Below are 18,004 nucleotides of genomic sequence, written 5' to 3' on the forward strand. Positions count from 1 at the left end.
GATGACCACTTTTTTAGACTAAAGTTAGAATAAAGAGAAAAAAATAAAACATAGAAGGCTTGTAACAATTTTTGGGCTATAGAATAGTTATGTAACTTTTGTGCCATTAGTTTGCAATATATGTTAATTGTATGTATATTTATGAAATTATCTCTAATTATTATTCATAAATTATACATTAGCAATACATTTTTTATACATATTTGGTACATGTTTTATAAAAAAAATGATACAGTTTCTCTATGTATAATACATTTTTAATACATATACGATAGTGATACAATTTCTATACATATATATGATGAAAATAGTCAGTAATGATGCAACATTGATAACGTTTTTCTATCTATGAGCCATTTTTCATACATATGCCGTCGTAATACATTTTCTATACAATAATGATACAATTTGTATACATATGTTAAAGAAACTAAAAAAGAAGGCTCCAAAATGAAGTTATTTTAAAAAGACTAAAAAAAAATCCTCTCAAGATTTTGAGGCCATCCAGTATCAATAGTTTCATTCGGATAGCCACTTTTGTCCTTGCCCCTAAAAATATCTATGCTAAATAATATAAATCTCAAGTGAAAAAATATTTGAAAACATCATTACTACTTTCATTCTCCTTTTGGGAGAACATATTTATGTGAGAAGTTTGATTTTTTCTCTTAAATTTGAGTGATATATAGGTTTTATTTAGAATTTCTTAATTATTCTTGTTGTTGATATTCTCAATTTTAATATGAATAAGTTCATAATTGTCAACTTGAAAAAAAATCTTGTCATACCCTTAAGTACTGTAAGTATAAAAAGAAAAGGACTTTAAAAAAGCAACACTTAATTTGCACGAAAGAAAATAGTACGCCATCAGTAACAATAAAAACACTTGATGAGCAGTAGGATATGCGTGGATTAAGTGCTGACATTGCGCATCACGATTATCATGTTGATAACTTTCATGAAGTTCATGCATATATATTTTTTCTCATGTGATTGACACGTTGAAGATTTGAACTTACCTATTACCTATTATAATGAGTACAAATCATCCTTTGGACCGATTTAAAACAACACTTTAAAAAAAACACTTAATTTGCACGAAACGACATAGTACACCGCCAGTAACAATAAAAACACTTGATGAGCAGTAGGATATGCGTAGATTAAGTGCGGACGTTGCGCAACACGATTATCATGTTGATAACTTTCATGAAGTTCACGCATATATGTTTTTTCTCGTGCGATTGACGCATTGAAGAATTGAGCTTACCTATTATAATGAGTAAAAATCATCATTTGGACCAATTTAAAACAACACTTTAAAAAACAAACTTAATTTGCACGAAAGGAAATAGTACGTCGTCAGTAACAATAAAAACACTTGATGAGCAGCAGGATATGTGTGGATTAAGTGTTGATGTTGCGCATCACGATTATCATGTTGATAACTTTCATCAAGTTCACACATATATGTGTTTTCTCGTGTGATTGACACGTTGAAGATTTGAACTTACCTATTACCTATTATAACTAGTATATATGCCCGCGCGATGCGCGGAAATTATTCGACGAAAAATATAATAAATAATATCTTGTGTGCTTCACATTTTATTATTTATTTATTTGTTGATTAATTATAAACTTCAAATCAGCTGATACGCTATCATTAATAAGAAGACCATCAAGAAGGAAAAATCATTTCCTCCATTTTAAATTATCGTAAAATATTGTGTTATGTGGGATAAGATTCAAATATAATTTTACTAACTATAGTTAAGTAACAGAGGTGCATATTGTAATGACATGTAATGTATTTAGTGTTTTGTTTAAACACTTGGTGATAGAAATATTATCACCAAATATTTATGCGTACTTATATAGAGCGTCAAACCAGCTACTTTTGGCCCTCTTGTTTCTCCCTCCATAGAAAGAATGCATTAAATCTTGAATATTTATTTATCTAGATAATAAATAAAGCAAAGATCATCTCTTAAATAATATTGTTATTGTCGCAGTGTTTATAATATGATCAGTAATTTAAACTTTCGTAATTCTACCAGTATGAATTAAAGAAGAATTAGAAAACTCAAATAGTAATCTTATCAAGTAAATCATATGAATAAATTAAAAAACTTTTTGTATAGTCCGAGTAATGAATTTCTTGACATAAACATATACATTAACTTATCATATTTACACAAATCTTCATCCTTACAAAGTAATTACATAATACCAACTAATTATGTATCTTGTTGGATGTATCACGTGCTAATTATGTATCTCTATAAACCCAAAATCGGAAAAAAAAAATATCAAAAGTTAATTATGTATCTTTACAAAGAAAAAAATATATATTCATTGGATGTATCATGTACCTTGACTGATACAAAATCGGGATCTTCAGTAATTATGGAAAATGTCAGAATTTTTTATAATTAAACTTCAAACTGTAAGAATTTTTGTTGCCTGCCTTTATTTTTAATAATAAATTTAATCCCAAGTGTAGAAGTATTGTTTAGCCCCAAGTATCGTTCTAACAGAACTTTCCTGTAAAAGCTTATATGTAAAGAAGTCAACCCCTGCAATATTAGTTTATATTAATTTTGAATATGATTTAATCTAATACAATACTTCCCTATGATACCATATATATAAGAATAAGAAGTCAACTCCTGCAATATTAATTTATAATTTGAATATGAATTTAAACTAATTGACCAATAGCAATTCATAATTTAAAATATAATTAACTGTTAGTTTTTGTAATAAATCAAAAATTATACTTTCTTTGTCTCAATCTATATTGCTTTTTTTTTTAGCCATTCCCAAAAAGAAATGACACATTTCTAATTAGACGTTTTTTGATAATAAGCTTGAAAAAGCATGTAAGTTTTCTCATATTGAATTTTGACAAAAAAAACACAAATTCATGTTTTTGAACCATTTGAAGAAGACAAACTCATACTGTAAATCAAATTACTTTAATAAAATTTCAATTGCAATATTATTTGCTACTGTAATGAATAAATAGTAATGGTCTCTATTCTGCCTATGAACACTCCTGAATCTTTATCGCATACTACGATGTAAAGCTTATTTATCTTAGAGGATTGCACAAACTTACACATATGTTAAGAGACTTCATATTTGACTCTGTATTTAGTAATATTACATTGATATTGTTTAACCTCCTGTACACACATACATTTTCTCCTTAAATATAATTGTTAAAAATAAACTTTAAACCTTCTAAAATATGCTTGAGAACTAACTTATTGACATGTCAAGACTTAAATACGACCCTTTCTCAATTAAAAGTTTAGTGTCATCCTAGGAGAATAAAAATTATTCGATAACTGAAACTCTGCTCTACATCAGAAGCAGATTTACAAATAAGGCTCAGGTTTCTCATCAATTTGAAAAGACTTTTTCTCTTTCATAGAATGTGCTCTATATCCCTTCAAACAAAAATTAACGCTTCAAAATTAGTAACGAACTCAATATACAACATCCCGAATAATTAAGATTGACATACTAAACCTGTATGGTATAGAATCACAAGATAAAGAAGACAGGTTAATTGAAGAGAAAAAATTAATATTATTGTGCAAATAAATCTCCAGGATCTAAATCCTTAATTACCGAAATTGTAACTAAGGCCAATGGAGTTTAGGGAAAATCAGTGGTTGTTAGAAACAATTAGAATGAAATAGAGAATATAGAGCAATATGCAATGCTTGTGTATGAGTGCATTCCATATAACCACATTTGATGGAGGGGTAAACAAAACAAAAGAGGAAGCTACTACAACATGACATAAAAGGGATGTTCAACTCGATTAATACCACAACGCAAAATCTAAAGATAATGAGGGCACATCGGAATACAAAACTTATCAAAATTTTACTCAAGAATCTTCTATAGACATAGTGTTCTACTCTGAGGCAGTAGTGAACTTACACCACCTTGCTTCTGACAACTACTAATTTTGTCAAGTAATTAAATTAAAACCGACACAATATTCATAATCGAATTAATTGAGTTAGATATAACTGAATTATCGAGCAGTCAAAGCATTTTTATTTCAGATTAGCGTGCTCGTAACCGAGATAAAGAGGCCTCCTTTTTTAGGTTTCATCAATTTATGACTCTTTTTGCCTAATGTTTTTGTTGGCACATATATTTTTAGAGGTTTGATATTTTTTATCACTCTTGTGACATTGATGTAACTTTTGTGTTCCAATGAATGTTTTTGTTAAAATAACTGTTTTAAATATAATGTTGAAGCAAAATGTAACTTTTTATGTAATTGAAAGTTCAATGCAACTTAGTATGGCTATATGATGATATAAGTTTAATTATACGGGCACATATCATAGGTAGAAACAACCCAAATAATCACAGAAAATGCTATTTTAATATACAAATTTAAAAATAACAGATATGAGACATGTTGATCTAAATCTAAAAATAAGTAGATAAATAAGTCAATTTGACATTTTTCTAGCAAGGTTAGTCCAAACTTATCCTCTTCTATTTCCATATTCCCTTCACTTTCTGACCCTTTCCTACATCGACAAAATTTACTTTTCTCAGCTCCTTACATGTTGAACTATTCATCCCATTCAAGTGACTATCAAATTGTGATAAATTATCATATTATCAACCAAAAATATGTAGCAAGGTTAATCAAAAAAATTAAACTGTAAAATACTTTTTTTATTTTAGACAAAAGATAATTACCTAGGCTAAAACCAAAACTTAGCAGGCTTAACCTCTTCAAAGACCAACTTTTTGTCATAAACAACACGTCTTGATTATTAACAAAGTAAATGATAAACATTAATACAGACCTCACACTCCTTAGATTCAAGATTTATCTTGATCAAGAGACTACGCACCAAGTGATCATCTCCCGTAGATTCATGAAGAACCCTTATTTTGTGAATGTGGGTTGATTTCCTCATAAATTTTGTCCGATAAATAATAATTGTTCCTTTTGCTTGTTAAATAAAAAAAATAAAAAGATGATAAGTTTCGTATTCTATTACAACTATCTCCCAACAGATCAAAAACAAGAAACAAATTATTAAGATAGAAGTGGAAATCAAGTTATCAGAGGTATTGCATATAGCAAATTTCTTACTCGCTGCTGAGAGTAACACCGTATCTTTCTATGTAATTTAGTCACATACTGCTCATGAACCTTTAAAATTTAATACCAGAACTTGATAAATCCACATCAAATAGTTACTACTACAAAAAAAAAGTGCATCATAATCAACTATCAACAATCAATGACCATGAAATAGTTTGCTTCCCATTGCGGTAGATGGAGATTTCTATATAAAAGATCTCTAACTATGAAAACTTGCTTATTACTTCGCTAAAGATTCAGAATTTTTGATCACCATATATTGACATAAGCTCTTATGCCTCTGAAAATGTGATTTTATTTTAGCAAAATGGTAAAGTAATATAATTAATCCCATGTATCATCATCTATGCATTTCTATAACAAAACAATAGTCAACAACAACAACAACAACAACAAACCCAGTGTATTCCCACTTAGTGGGGTCTGGGGGGGGTAAGATGTACGCAGTCCATACCTCTACCTCTGATGAAGTAGAAAGGCTGTTTCCGAAGACCCCCGGCTCAAGTCACGAGATATCACACAAACACATAGTACAGCACAGCAGCAGATGACATAACATAGATACGGCACCCATAGGGAATATAAAACAGAGTAAAGCAGGATTGCAGGAATATAAAGCAGAGGAAAGCACCCAGATTCGTAATAAACATGGAACACGGAACACGAAACACTGAATACAGAATCATAACAGGAATACACCCCCACCAATTAATTCCCTACACTAGCGACCCGAACTGGCCCTAATCCTCTGCCGTAATTCGCATCTTCCAGACCTTCCTATCTAGGGTCATGTCCTCGGTGAGCTGCAACTGTTCCATGTCCCGCCTAATCACCTCACCCCAGTACTTCTTCGGTCTACCTCTACCCCGTCTAAAACCATCCAACGCTAGCCTCTCACACCTACGGACCGGGGCATCCATGCCCCTCCTCTTCACGTGTCCGAACCATCTCAATCGTGCTTCCCGCATCTTACACTCCACTGAAGTCACACCAACCTTCTCCCGGATAGTCTCATTCTGAACTCTATCCCCTCGGGTCAGTCCACACATCCAGCGCAACATCCGCATTTCTGCCACCTTCATTTTTTGGATGTGGGAGTTCTTAACTGGCCAACACTCCGCTCCATACAGCAAGGCCGGACGGACTACCACCCTATAGAATTTGCCTTTAAGCTTGGGCGGCACCTTCTTATCACACAGCACCCCCGATGCGAGTTTCCACTTCATCCATCCCGCCCCAATACGGTGCGAGACATCCTCGTCAATCTCACCGTTACTCTGGATCACGGACCCGAGATACTTGAACTTATCCCTCTTCCCTACCTCCTGTGCTTCTAGCCTCACTACTACCTCATTCTCCCGCCCCACGTCATTAAACTTACATTCCACATACTCTGTCTTGGTTCTGCTCACCCTGAACCCTTTAGACTCCAGAGTTTGCCTCCACAACTCTAATTTGTCATTCACACCCCGTCGAGTCTCATCTATCAGGACTACATCGTCTGCAAAAAGCATACACCACGGCACCTCCCCTTGGATACGCCGCGTCAACACATCCATTACTAACGCAAATAAAAAGGGACTAAGAGTAGATCCCTGATGCAATCCTGTCAGGACAGTGAAATGCTCTGAGTCTCCTCCCGCCGTCCTCACCTGGGTTTTCGCTCCCTCATACATATCCTTAATTACTCGTATATATGCCTGCGGCACTCCACTCACCTCCAAGCATCTCCAAAGCACTTCCCTGGGGACTTTGTCGTACGCCTTTTCCAGGTCGATGAACACCATGTGCAGATCCTTCTTCCTCTCCCTATACTGCTCCACCAACCTCCGTACCAAGTGGATTGCCTCCGTCGTCGAGCGGCCGGGCATAAATCCGAACTGGTTTTCCGAAATAGACACTATCTGTCTCAGCCTCACCTCGACCACTCTCTCCCATATCTTCATAGAGTGACTCAGTAACTTAATCCCCCTGTAGTTATTGCAACACTGAATGTCCCCCTTATTCTTATAGAGGGGGATCATGGTACTCCACCTCCACGCCTCGGGCATCTTTGCCGTCTTGAAAATTTCATTGAACAATGCAGTCAACCACCTTACACCAGCCTCTCCAACGAACTTCCAAAACTCCACCGGTATCTCATCCGGCCCCGTCGCCCTACCCCTTCGCATCCTGCGGACTGCCTGTCTAACCTCGTCTACCTTAAAACGTCTACAATAGCTAAAATCCCGACACTCCCCTGAGTTCTCCAGTTCCCCTAACACAATAGCTCTGTCCCCCTCGTCATTCAAGAGCGTATGAAAGTACGACTGCCATCTCTTCTTTATGTGACCGTCCTCCACCAACACTCTACCGTCCTCCCCCTTAATGCACCTCACCTGATCGAGGTCACGACCCTTCCTCTCCCTAGCCTTAGCGAGTCGAAACAACTTTTTCTCCCCTCCTTTCCCCTGTAACCCTGCATACAAGCTCTCAAAAGCGGCCGTCTTAGCTGCCGTGACCGCTGACTTCGCCTCCTTCCTCGCTAGCTTGTACTCTTTCCTGTTTACCCGCTTCTCTTCTTCGTCCTTACTTTCCACCAACTTAGCATACGCCTCTTTCTTGGTCTGCACTTTCTTCCCCACCTCTTCATTCCACCACCAATCCCCCCGATGATGTCCGGCCCGGCCCCTAGAAACACCCAACACCTCCCTTGCATTCTCCCTGATGCACGTTTCCGCCCTGTCCCACATATTATCAGATAAAAACATAGAATGGTAACAAAAGGAAACAACACCTTCAAGAACATCGCATGAAGATCACATGAGGGTTGTGTTTGATCAAATAAAAATAGATACACTAAAGTATTTCTAAGAATACTGTTATCGCCTGTAAAAAAATAAAAGTCGGTAAAGATGACCCAAAATAAAAATACAAATGCTTGAAAATAGAATAATGTAAAGACCTCAACATCAACTACGTAAGATCTCTTTTTGAGCCATGAAGCTGTCTTTCAACAGTTTTATCTAAAGAATAATATACCAGCATTCCTTTGAAATTAATAAATTTCATCAAACTCTTTTCTTACACTAAAATTTTAATATAACATTTTAATAAGACTGTAAATTAGAATAAGAAAATAGAATAGGTAGAGAGAAGAGAAAATGCAATGAAAAGAAGCAGCGTCATAGAAGAATGTTATACTGTAAGAGCGAGGTGTAAATCTGCATAAAGGTCTATTATCTATTATTCAAATCTTTCTTTGAGCAGAGAGCTTTCTTTCCTGTCATTAGCAAGCAAAGATGGGCTTTCACACCCGCTTACGTTGTGGTTGGGATGAAGGTATCTATCAAAATAATTTAATTATATAATAAAATAAGAATATGACAACATGAAGATCTCTAAATTAGCATTTTTAGTCAGAATTTAACGTATCAAAAAACTTTATAAATTGAAAAATTCATATCTGCATTATTAATTGGTCAACCTTAAGCCTTTGAAAGTTGATTAATATACCATATTTTTTTAATCAATTTAAATGGGTCAAGCACTAACCATCACCTTGAGCCAGTAGAGAGGTGATACAGTCCATAGTCCAATTGTCTTGCAAGGATAAAAATAAAGTGACTAACTTTTGAATGATCGTTAAATATTTTAAGATCAGATATAAATATGCCAATGATCTATACATGAAAGTACAATACTTATGCAAATACATATGCCAATCAATCAATGGTAAGACTTGTCATTTTCTGAGAAAACTGACATCATGAAAAAAGACAAAATAATCACAAAGCACTCCAAAATATATTACATCAATATGTGGCTCTAAATAAAAAAATTATTTTAGAAAAAAAGACTATTTTGTTATCATTAATAGATTAAGACTGTTCTGTTATTATTAAATTGTATTTTTTCATCAGAGGGAAAAATCCCTACATCATAACTTGAGTGTGCAAAATGAAGTGTTGAATTTAATGTTTAGGAGTTCAGTTTCAGTAGTATTTACCTATTGTATTGCATTGAAGCTGAACTGATGTGAACCACCAATCATGACGAACTATGTCATAGTGTCTTTAAATTTTTAACTGAAAGAGCTTCAAATTTTAATTTTTTTTAAAAACCTTACTGTAACAAATAAATAAATGGCCTAATAGGATAATCTTGTAATAAATAAATTATAGACAAACCAAAAGCATAAAAATGAACATAAATGTTATAGTATATAAGCATTATGGAGATGGACAAAGTTATATCCTCCATTCTTCAAAGTACAAGAACCTGAGCTAGATTTGCAAAGTTGTCACAATATAGATAAAATATTTTTCAACGATACAACATCTAGCAGGTGTTGTGGTGCATTATCTTAAATGCTTAAGTTAATTTTCAATGATTTTTGAAGTAAATGAAAAAAGGTAATAAATTAAAATTATGTCAATTAAATAAACGTAACAATAATTGAAAATGCATCCCAAACGCAAGAGCAAGACAAAACAGTACGTATAAAAGGTTACATGAGCTTTTCTCAATTTCAAAACTTCTTCAAGAACCTTGAATTTAATTGGTCCAAAGAAAAGGACACTTGACTCTATCAAAGAACCTGAAAAATAACATGCACCTTTCATCACAAAACATATCCTTTACATTCTATGGTAGAGCTAAAACGAAGAAAAGAGGATACTATGTTTGCTCAATCGATATTGAAGATAACATGGTTTATATCATATGAAAGCTTATGGAATATTTCATGATAATCAAATCTAGATGAAGTCTACTACTATAAGATATCTATTTTTTTTTTTGTAATAGAAATAGAGGAAAGTCAAAAGCAGCCAAAGGTTGAAAGAGTAGATATATTATGTAATGATGTTGGTTTTATTTTCATTTCGTTTAGACAATTCTTTGATCAAGAAGGTGTTTCAGTAAGTTGATTGATTGTATGATGCCTGGAACGGGACTGTACAATGCACTATACCTAGTGGCTGGAATCAGTTGAGGATCTTATTATCTTTGACTACAGAAATTGAAAAAGCCTAATCAAGTTAGAGATGAAGAATAAAATTGACCTTAGAGAGAGATCGACTTCAAATTTTTGCTCTATTTTTTGTCTAAGATTTTGATTTTTTGAATTTGAACGGCTTAAGTTTCACACTAAAACCGCCGTCTTTATTTTCTTTAGTTGTATTTGTCAAGAATTGAGAACAAACTATTTACTCCTTCTAAATTGTCGTCTTCCTTCTCTTTAGTTTGATTTGTACCTTTTAAATTTAAAAAGTGAAAAATAAAAAATGAGTTTAAGTTCTGTGCATAAAATATTCTACACTATCAGTTAACTTGATCTGCAATTTATCCAATTATTAACATTAAAATTAAAAAAGAAAAAATTAGGTAATCTGCAATAGCAAGTTATGGTTACGTGATAGTGTAGGATATTTTGTACACTAACGGTGCACAAAACTTAAATTCATAAAAAAATATGATATGATATAAGAATAGTTTTATTCAAAAATCCACTTTTACACTATTTGAAAAAGAAGAAAACTTTACGAACCACAATCTTAAAATTTGCGTCCTTATTCTGTCATGTCAAGTACTACTTAGAAAGAGGGCAAGTTATCCTAGCCTTAAACAGAAGAAAATAGTAGTTACAGACCTATTTTGATGAACAAAGATTAATCTAGATATGCAAAAAGATAGAACAAATCCAAAAAATTGAGCAACTTACCTGGAAAAATTGGAGCTTGAAAGGATGGTGGAAGAGGATTTACGAACGCTGGTGAAAGCAAGAAATTTTAAAATATTCACAACTTTAAAATTAAAATTTTCACTATACTTGTTGTTTTGGTTCTAAAAATATTCAAAATTGTCAAATGTCCTTGACTTTAAGAGAGGACGTAAGGCAGAACAATTTTTTTTTTGGTAAATAGTAAAATATTATTATTATTATTATTTGTTGTTGTTGTTGTAGTTAGTATTATGGATAATGATAAATATGATTACAAAACTGTAAGATTAAAAATTTAAATTATAGAAACTGTAAAAAAAATTAAATTTTGAAATTTTATACTAACTTAAAACAAACAACTACTTTTTATCTAACTTCAACTAATTTGTCCTAAAATATTATACTTGTCATTTTCATAGGTTCTCACTTGGCAACAATCTAAGCAAGACTTTCTTGTTATTTAGTATACTAGTCAAATGTATGTGATTTGCACGTGTGCTTCATGTCAAGTCATGTGTGAAGTATTAATATCTTCATCGTCTCCTATGGTGTGAACTATCACATCGCGGATAATAACAAAAATAATAGAGAGTAAACAAAACAAATTGATTAAGCCTAACTTTTACACAAAAATTCCTCAAAGTCTCAATATTCATATACCACGGTAAACTCAACAAAACAATATGATAATCTAGATATCATAACAATACGATTAAACCTTAAGAAAAATCCTTAAAGCTTGGCCAAACGTTAATCTATCACTTGAAAAAATAACAAATATTAACAGAACAGAAACTACAGTATTCGACAATATTACAACAATATCATCAAACCTAACCTTAATGCATATTTTTCAAAGTCCGACGAAACATTCATCTGCAACATAAACTTGAACATAACAAAAACTACAACAAAATAATACGATAATCGAGCTATTAGAATAATACGATTAATCCTAACCTTTTGTGATTGTAGATGACACCTTTAGAGCTCATAAACAAAATAGTAATTAGAATATCTCTATCAATAAATTTTACATTGTAAATGTTATTATATTATATTATTGTAGAAAAAAAAATCTCCAATACCTTTTCCTACAAAAAAATATTATCTAAATATGACAGATTTTTATTTTTATGTTGAGAAAAGAAAAAAATATAATTATGGTATCAAATTAATACTACAACACAACTTTAGAAAATTGAATTTTTTACCTCGAAAACTTTTAAATTTTTTTTTTTTTTTGAGGTTTAGTATGATTTTTGGTTTTTGTGCTTTTTAAAGAAAAAGTTTTCAAAAGATATATTTTTTTAACCATATATTATAGGAATTCTTAATTTTAGATATTATAATATAATGATATAATGATATAATAATTAAGAAAAAATAGTAAAAATATGATTTTATCTAAAACACAAACTTTTAATAAAGGGTAAAAAGTTCAAATTACTTTTTTAAGGGTCTTCACACTTTTAATACATTATAGATATATATATAGATATAGATGAGTACAAATCATCATTTGGACTGATTTATGCTCTTTTTATTGATTTGAGACCTCGTAACCAAACAGGAAATTGCTTATCATAGACCCAAATATGAGTGGCTTAAGATATTTGATCACAATAAAAAATATCTTTAAAAAATAACCTTCCTTACTTTTTAAGTATAGTACAAGTACAATTTTGCCCCTCTACACCATAAATATATTTTTTAAACTTTTCATACTTATTTGTCTCTCAAATTTTATTTTTTTATTATTTTTACTTTTTATTTTTTCCTTTAATTTATTATTATATTTTTTATTATTTTTAATTTTTAATTTTTTCCTTTAATTTTATTATTATATTTTTTATTATTTTAACTTTTTATTTTCTTCTTTAATTTTATTTTCATATTTTAATTCATTTGTCTCAACCTTTATTTTGTTCTTTTTTCTCAAGCATTATCTATTTTTTTATTTTTTTAATTCATTTGTCTTTAACCTTTATTTTTCTTTTATTTTTGGATTTTATCAGTTCTTGTTTTTTTTCCTCATTTTTCTCAAACTTTATTTTTATTTTTTCCTCTCATTTTTTATTTTCTCAATTCTTTTAATTCTTCCTTTTTTCGTAATCTTTATTTTTTTCTTACCTTTTTTTCCTATTTTGTTTGATCACTTTTTTCCTTTTTCAGTTCTCTTTTTTCCCCTCATTTTTCTCAAACTTTATTTTTATTTTTCCTCTCATTTTTATTTTTATTAATTTTTAAAATTCTTTGTTTTTTTCTTGATCTATATTTTTTTCTTTTCTTTTTTTGTCAATCTTTTTTTTTATTTATCTATTTTGTTTGATCACTTTTTTATTTTTTCTCAACTTCTATTATATTTTGCTAATAAATAAAAAATTAGAAAATCCGCAAAAATATCTTCATATTTTACATCAAAGCAAATTTAAGGGCATGAATTGTTGTTACAAAGTTCTTTGAAAATTCTTGAGATAAGTCATGTCTCTAAGGCGAGAGTTGTAGAATATCTCATAAATAAAGGCATAATGTGGTAGCGTCAATTCTTGCCCGTGGGGCATAATTTATTAGTTGAAAGTCCTTGAGCTAAGACTTGTCTCTAAGGCAAGAGTTGTAGAACATTCCATAAAGGAAGACATAACGTGGTAGTGTCTACTCTTGCCCGTGGGGCATAATTTGTAGTTTGAAAGTCCTTGAGTTAAGTCTTGCCTCTAAGGCAATAGTTGTAGAATATCTCATAAATGAAAACATAAAGTGGTGGAGTCAACTCTTGCTCGTGGAGCATAATTTATAGTTTGAAAGTCCTTGAGCTAGTTAAGTCTTGCCTCTAAGACGAGTTGTAGAACATCTCATAAATGAAAACAAAACGTGGTAGTGTCAACCCTTGCCCGTGGGGAATAATTTGTAGTTTGAAAGTCCTTGAGCCAAGTCTTGCCTCTAAGGCAATAGTTGTAGAACATTTCATAAATGAAAACATAACGTGGTAGAGTCAACTCCTGCCCATGGGGCATAATTTGTAGTTTGAAAGTCCTTGAGCTAATTAAGTCTTACCTCTAAGACAATAGTTGTAAAATATCTCATACATGAAAACATAATATGATAAAGTCAACTCTTGACCCTGGAGCATAATTTGTAGTTTAAAAGTCCTTGAGCTAGTCTTGCCTCTAAGGCAACAGTTGTAGAATATCTCATAAATGAAAATATAATGTGGTAGAGTTAAGTCTTACCCGTGATCCATAATTTATAGTTTGAAAGTCCTTGAGTCAAGTCTTGCCTCTAAGGCAAGAGTTGTAAAACATCTAATAAATGAAAACATAATGTAGTAGAGTCAACTCTTGCCTGTGGGCATAATTTATTGTTTGGAAGTCCTTGAGCTAAATCTTGCCTCTAAGGCAATAGTTGTAGAACGTCTCATAAATAAAAATATAACATGGTAGAGTCAACTCTTGCTCGTGGGTCATAATTTGTTGTTTGAAAGTCTTTGAGCTAAGTTTTGACTCTAAAGCAATAGTTGTAGAACATCTCATAGATGAAAACATAACGTGGTAGAGTCAACTCTTACCCGTGGGGCATAATTTGTAGTTTGAAAGTCCCTGAGCTAAGTTTTGCCTCTGAGAAAATAGTTGTAGAACCCTCATAAATCAAAATACAATGTGGTAGTGTCGACTCTTGCCCATGAAACATAACTTATTGTTTGAAAGTCCTTGAGGTAAGTCTCGCCTCTAAGGCAATAGTTGTTGAACATCTCATGAATGAAAACATAACGTGGTAGAGCCAACTCTTGCCCGTGGGGTATAATTTATTGTTTGAAAGTCCTTGAGCTAAGTCTTTCCTCTAAGGTAAGAGTTATAAATCATCTCATAAATCAAAATACAATGTGATAGTGTCGACTCTTGCCCATGAAACATAACTTGTTGTTTGAAAGTCATAAGTCTTGTCTCTGCAATGTACTAGAGTCAACTCTTGCCCATGAAACATAGCTTATTGTTCGAAAGTCGTAAGTCTTGCCCTTATAATGTGATAGTGTCAACTCTTGCTCATAAGATTTAACTTAAATGGAAGAAATCGGAGAAAAGAACAAAAATAATAAAATTGCGGAAAAAGAAGAAAATGAAGAAAACTATTAAAAAAACAAAAACCAAAGAAAATGTAGAAGTTGAGAGAGAATAGGAAAAAAATAAAGGTTGATAAAAATAACAAAAAAATTAAATAAAAAGAAACGTTGAGAAAAATTTAAAAAGAAAAAGAAAATTTCATTTTTTTTAATAAAAGTAGATGTTGAAAGGTGTAAAGAAAAAAAAGTAAGGGTTGAGAAAAACTAAAAAGAACAAAAAAAAAAAGAGGAAAGAAAAAATAAAAAAGAAAAAAAATGTAAAAGAAAAACGAAAAAAAAAGTTGAGAGGAAAAAAGGAAAAAAGTAAGAGTTGAGAAAATTAAAAATAAAAAGAGAAAATAAAAAATAAAAATTAAATTAAAATTAAAAATAAAAAGAGAAAATAAAAAATAAAAATCAAAGTAAAATTAAAAAGAGAAAAAAAAAAGTTGAAAGATATAAATATAGAGTTATTATCATTTATGAGGATCATTTATGTAATTTACTTCATTGATCAGGTGCAATTTTATCCAAAAATTATTAATTAATAGCTAAAGGCTATTTTAAGAAAAAAAAAAATTATTTGGGGCTAAAATTTGAAACCCACCCCAATTTGGGTCTATTTTTGAGATTCACCCGCAAGCAAATATCAAATTTGTCTTGAAATTGTCTGATAGCTAGTTAAAGTTATGCAGATGTTAGTTATACAGGTATTAGTTATTACTCCTTCTACTCCTTATAAGAATAACTAGACAAGCATGACCCGTGTCTGCACTGGCCCAACATTAAGATATTTATTTATCTTTTCAATCTTGATATATTTAAATAAAAATTTTTAATAAAAGGATTGCATATGTTTTCTAGGATTCATCCTGAATCTAACATGAGTTCAACATATGTTATTTTAATATGTATTTAGATAATTTAAGTTGTTAACTATTTTAATTTATAATATTTTTTATGTATTTTTCAAATTAATATACGTTACTTTTCTTGTCCAACTTTTTGTGGCATTGATAGTCAATTATATTTTAAAAATAATTTAAGTTTTTAATTATTGTGATTTATAATACTTTTCTTCTATTCCAATTTCAGTGACATTAATATAATTTCAAGAGCCGATCAAATATTTTATATCTTTTAAATTTTTTAAGTTGTTGATTATTGTGATTTCTAGTATTTTTCATGTTTTTTTTTTTAAATATATAACATATTATTTTTTTTTTAGATATTTTAAGTTGTTTACAATTGTAATTTATAATACTTTTTATGTAATTTTTGAATAATATATGTTACTCTTCTTGTCTAGAGTTTTCTATCTCAACTTATGATGCACAATGCTTAAATAACCATAATAACTAATTAGGGGTCAACTGAAGCGGCTGAAGCAGGAATCAATCAATTTTTTAAAATTATTTACAGTACTTTTTATTTCATTTTCAAATAATATATGCTGTTTTATATCTTCTTTTGTCCCGTCCCAATTTATGTGGCACTAATATAATTTTGATAGTAAATTAAATATTTTATGTTGACATATCATTTTGTTATTATTATTTTTCTAATGCATAAATAACTTATAATAAGGAGTGATATAGTAAAATCATCGTTCGAAAGACGAAAATTTAATTTAAAATATTAAAAGTTAATTTCACATTTTATGTCTATTTTATTTTTCATGAAATATTATTTATTTTCTTAATACCTAGATGACTCATAATAATTAATTAAGAGCGACTGATTATGTTATTACTATAAAAATTAATATAATTTTATCATATCCAATAGTAATAATCTATAATTCACCGAAATAGTATATTAATTAAATACGGGATGCTATATTTGCATATGCAAAATATAGTATGATTAAACATTATTGGATAGTGCATTATATTTATCTTTCACAATAATAAAATTTTACTATATATTTTTAACTTGATACATATTGACCCAACACAAATTCTAAGAAAATATTCATTAGAAATTTATTTTATTAAATTAAATTTATTAATTTTTTACTTTAAAAATTTTAAGTTAAGTTTAAACATTAGTATTTTTATATAAGAAAAAAATAATTTTAAAATTTAAATTTACTAAAATAAATAAATAAATAAATAAATAGAAAGATTAATTTTCTATATAAAAGTCAGTTAAAATAATAAAATTGATTTACTTTAAATATTTAGTTGCAATTAATTAAGATAATTTTTTATTTTGTCATGATTTATGCTGCACCGATAAAATTTTGAGAGTTGAATAGAACTTTTATTTATTTTTAAAAAAAGTATTTTAACTTGTTAATTATTGTGATTTATAATAATTTTTACGTAATTATCAAATAATATATTTAATCCTTGTGTCCCAATTTATGTGGCGTCGATACAATTTTGAGAGTCAACTAAATTTTTTATATATCTTTTAAATATTTTAAGTTGTTAATTATTATGATTTGCAGTACTTTTTTTTATTTTAATTTATGTGGCATTGCTAAAATAATGAGAGTCAATAAAACTTTTATATGTGGTAACAAATTATTGTGATTTGTGGTAACAAATTAGTTTTGAAAATGATAGCTAATTAAATAAATAATTTTTTTTTTACTTCCAATATGTAGTTATAGTTAATTAATATAAATTAATAGAATATATTAAATATTTAAATTATTATGATGAAACAATGAAATTATTATATATTGGGGCATGGTATGTAATTAAGTAAGAGTAGAGGGTTTTTTTGGTAAGAGTCAATAAAATTTCTGTATATCTTTTAAATATTTTAAGTTATTAATTATTGTGATTTGTGATAACAAATTAGTTTTGAACATGATAGACAATTAAATAAATAAATAAAAATTACTTTCAATATGTAGTTATAGTTAATTAATATAATTTAATAGAATATATTAAATATTTAAACCATTATGATGAAATAATGAAATTATTATATATTGAGACATGATATCTAATTAAATGGAAGTAGTTGATTTTTTGGTAATTGCAAGAGGTGGTCGAAACCACCTCTTCTATATAATAGAAAAGAAATACAA

Source organism: Capsicum annuum, chromosome 1 (assembly GCF_002878395.1).
Source record: "Capsicum annuum cultivar UCD-10X-F1 chromosome 1, UCD10Xv1.1, whole genome shotgun sequence".
Classification (NCBI taxonomy): Eukaryota; Viridiplantae; Streptophyta; class Magnoliopsida; order Solanales; family Solanaceae; genus Capsicum; species Capsicum annuum.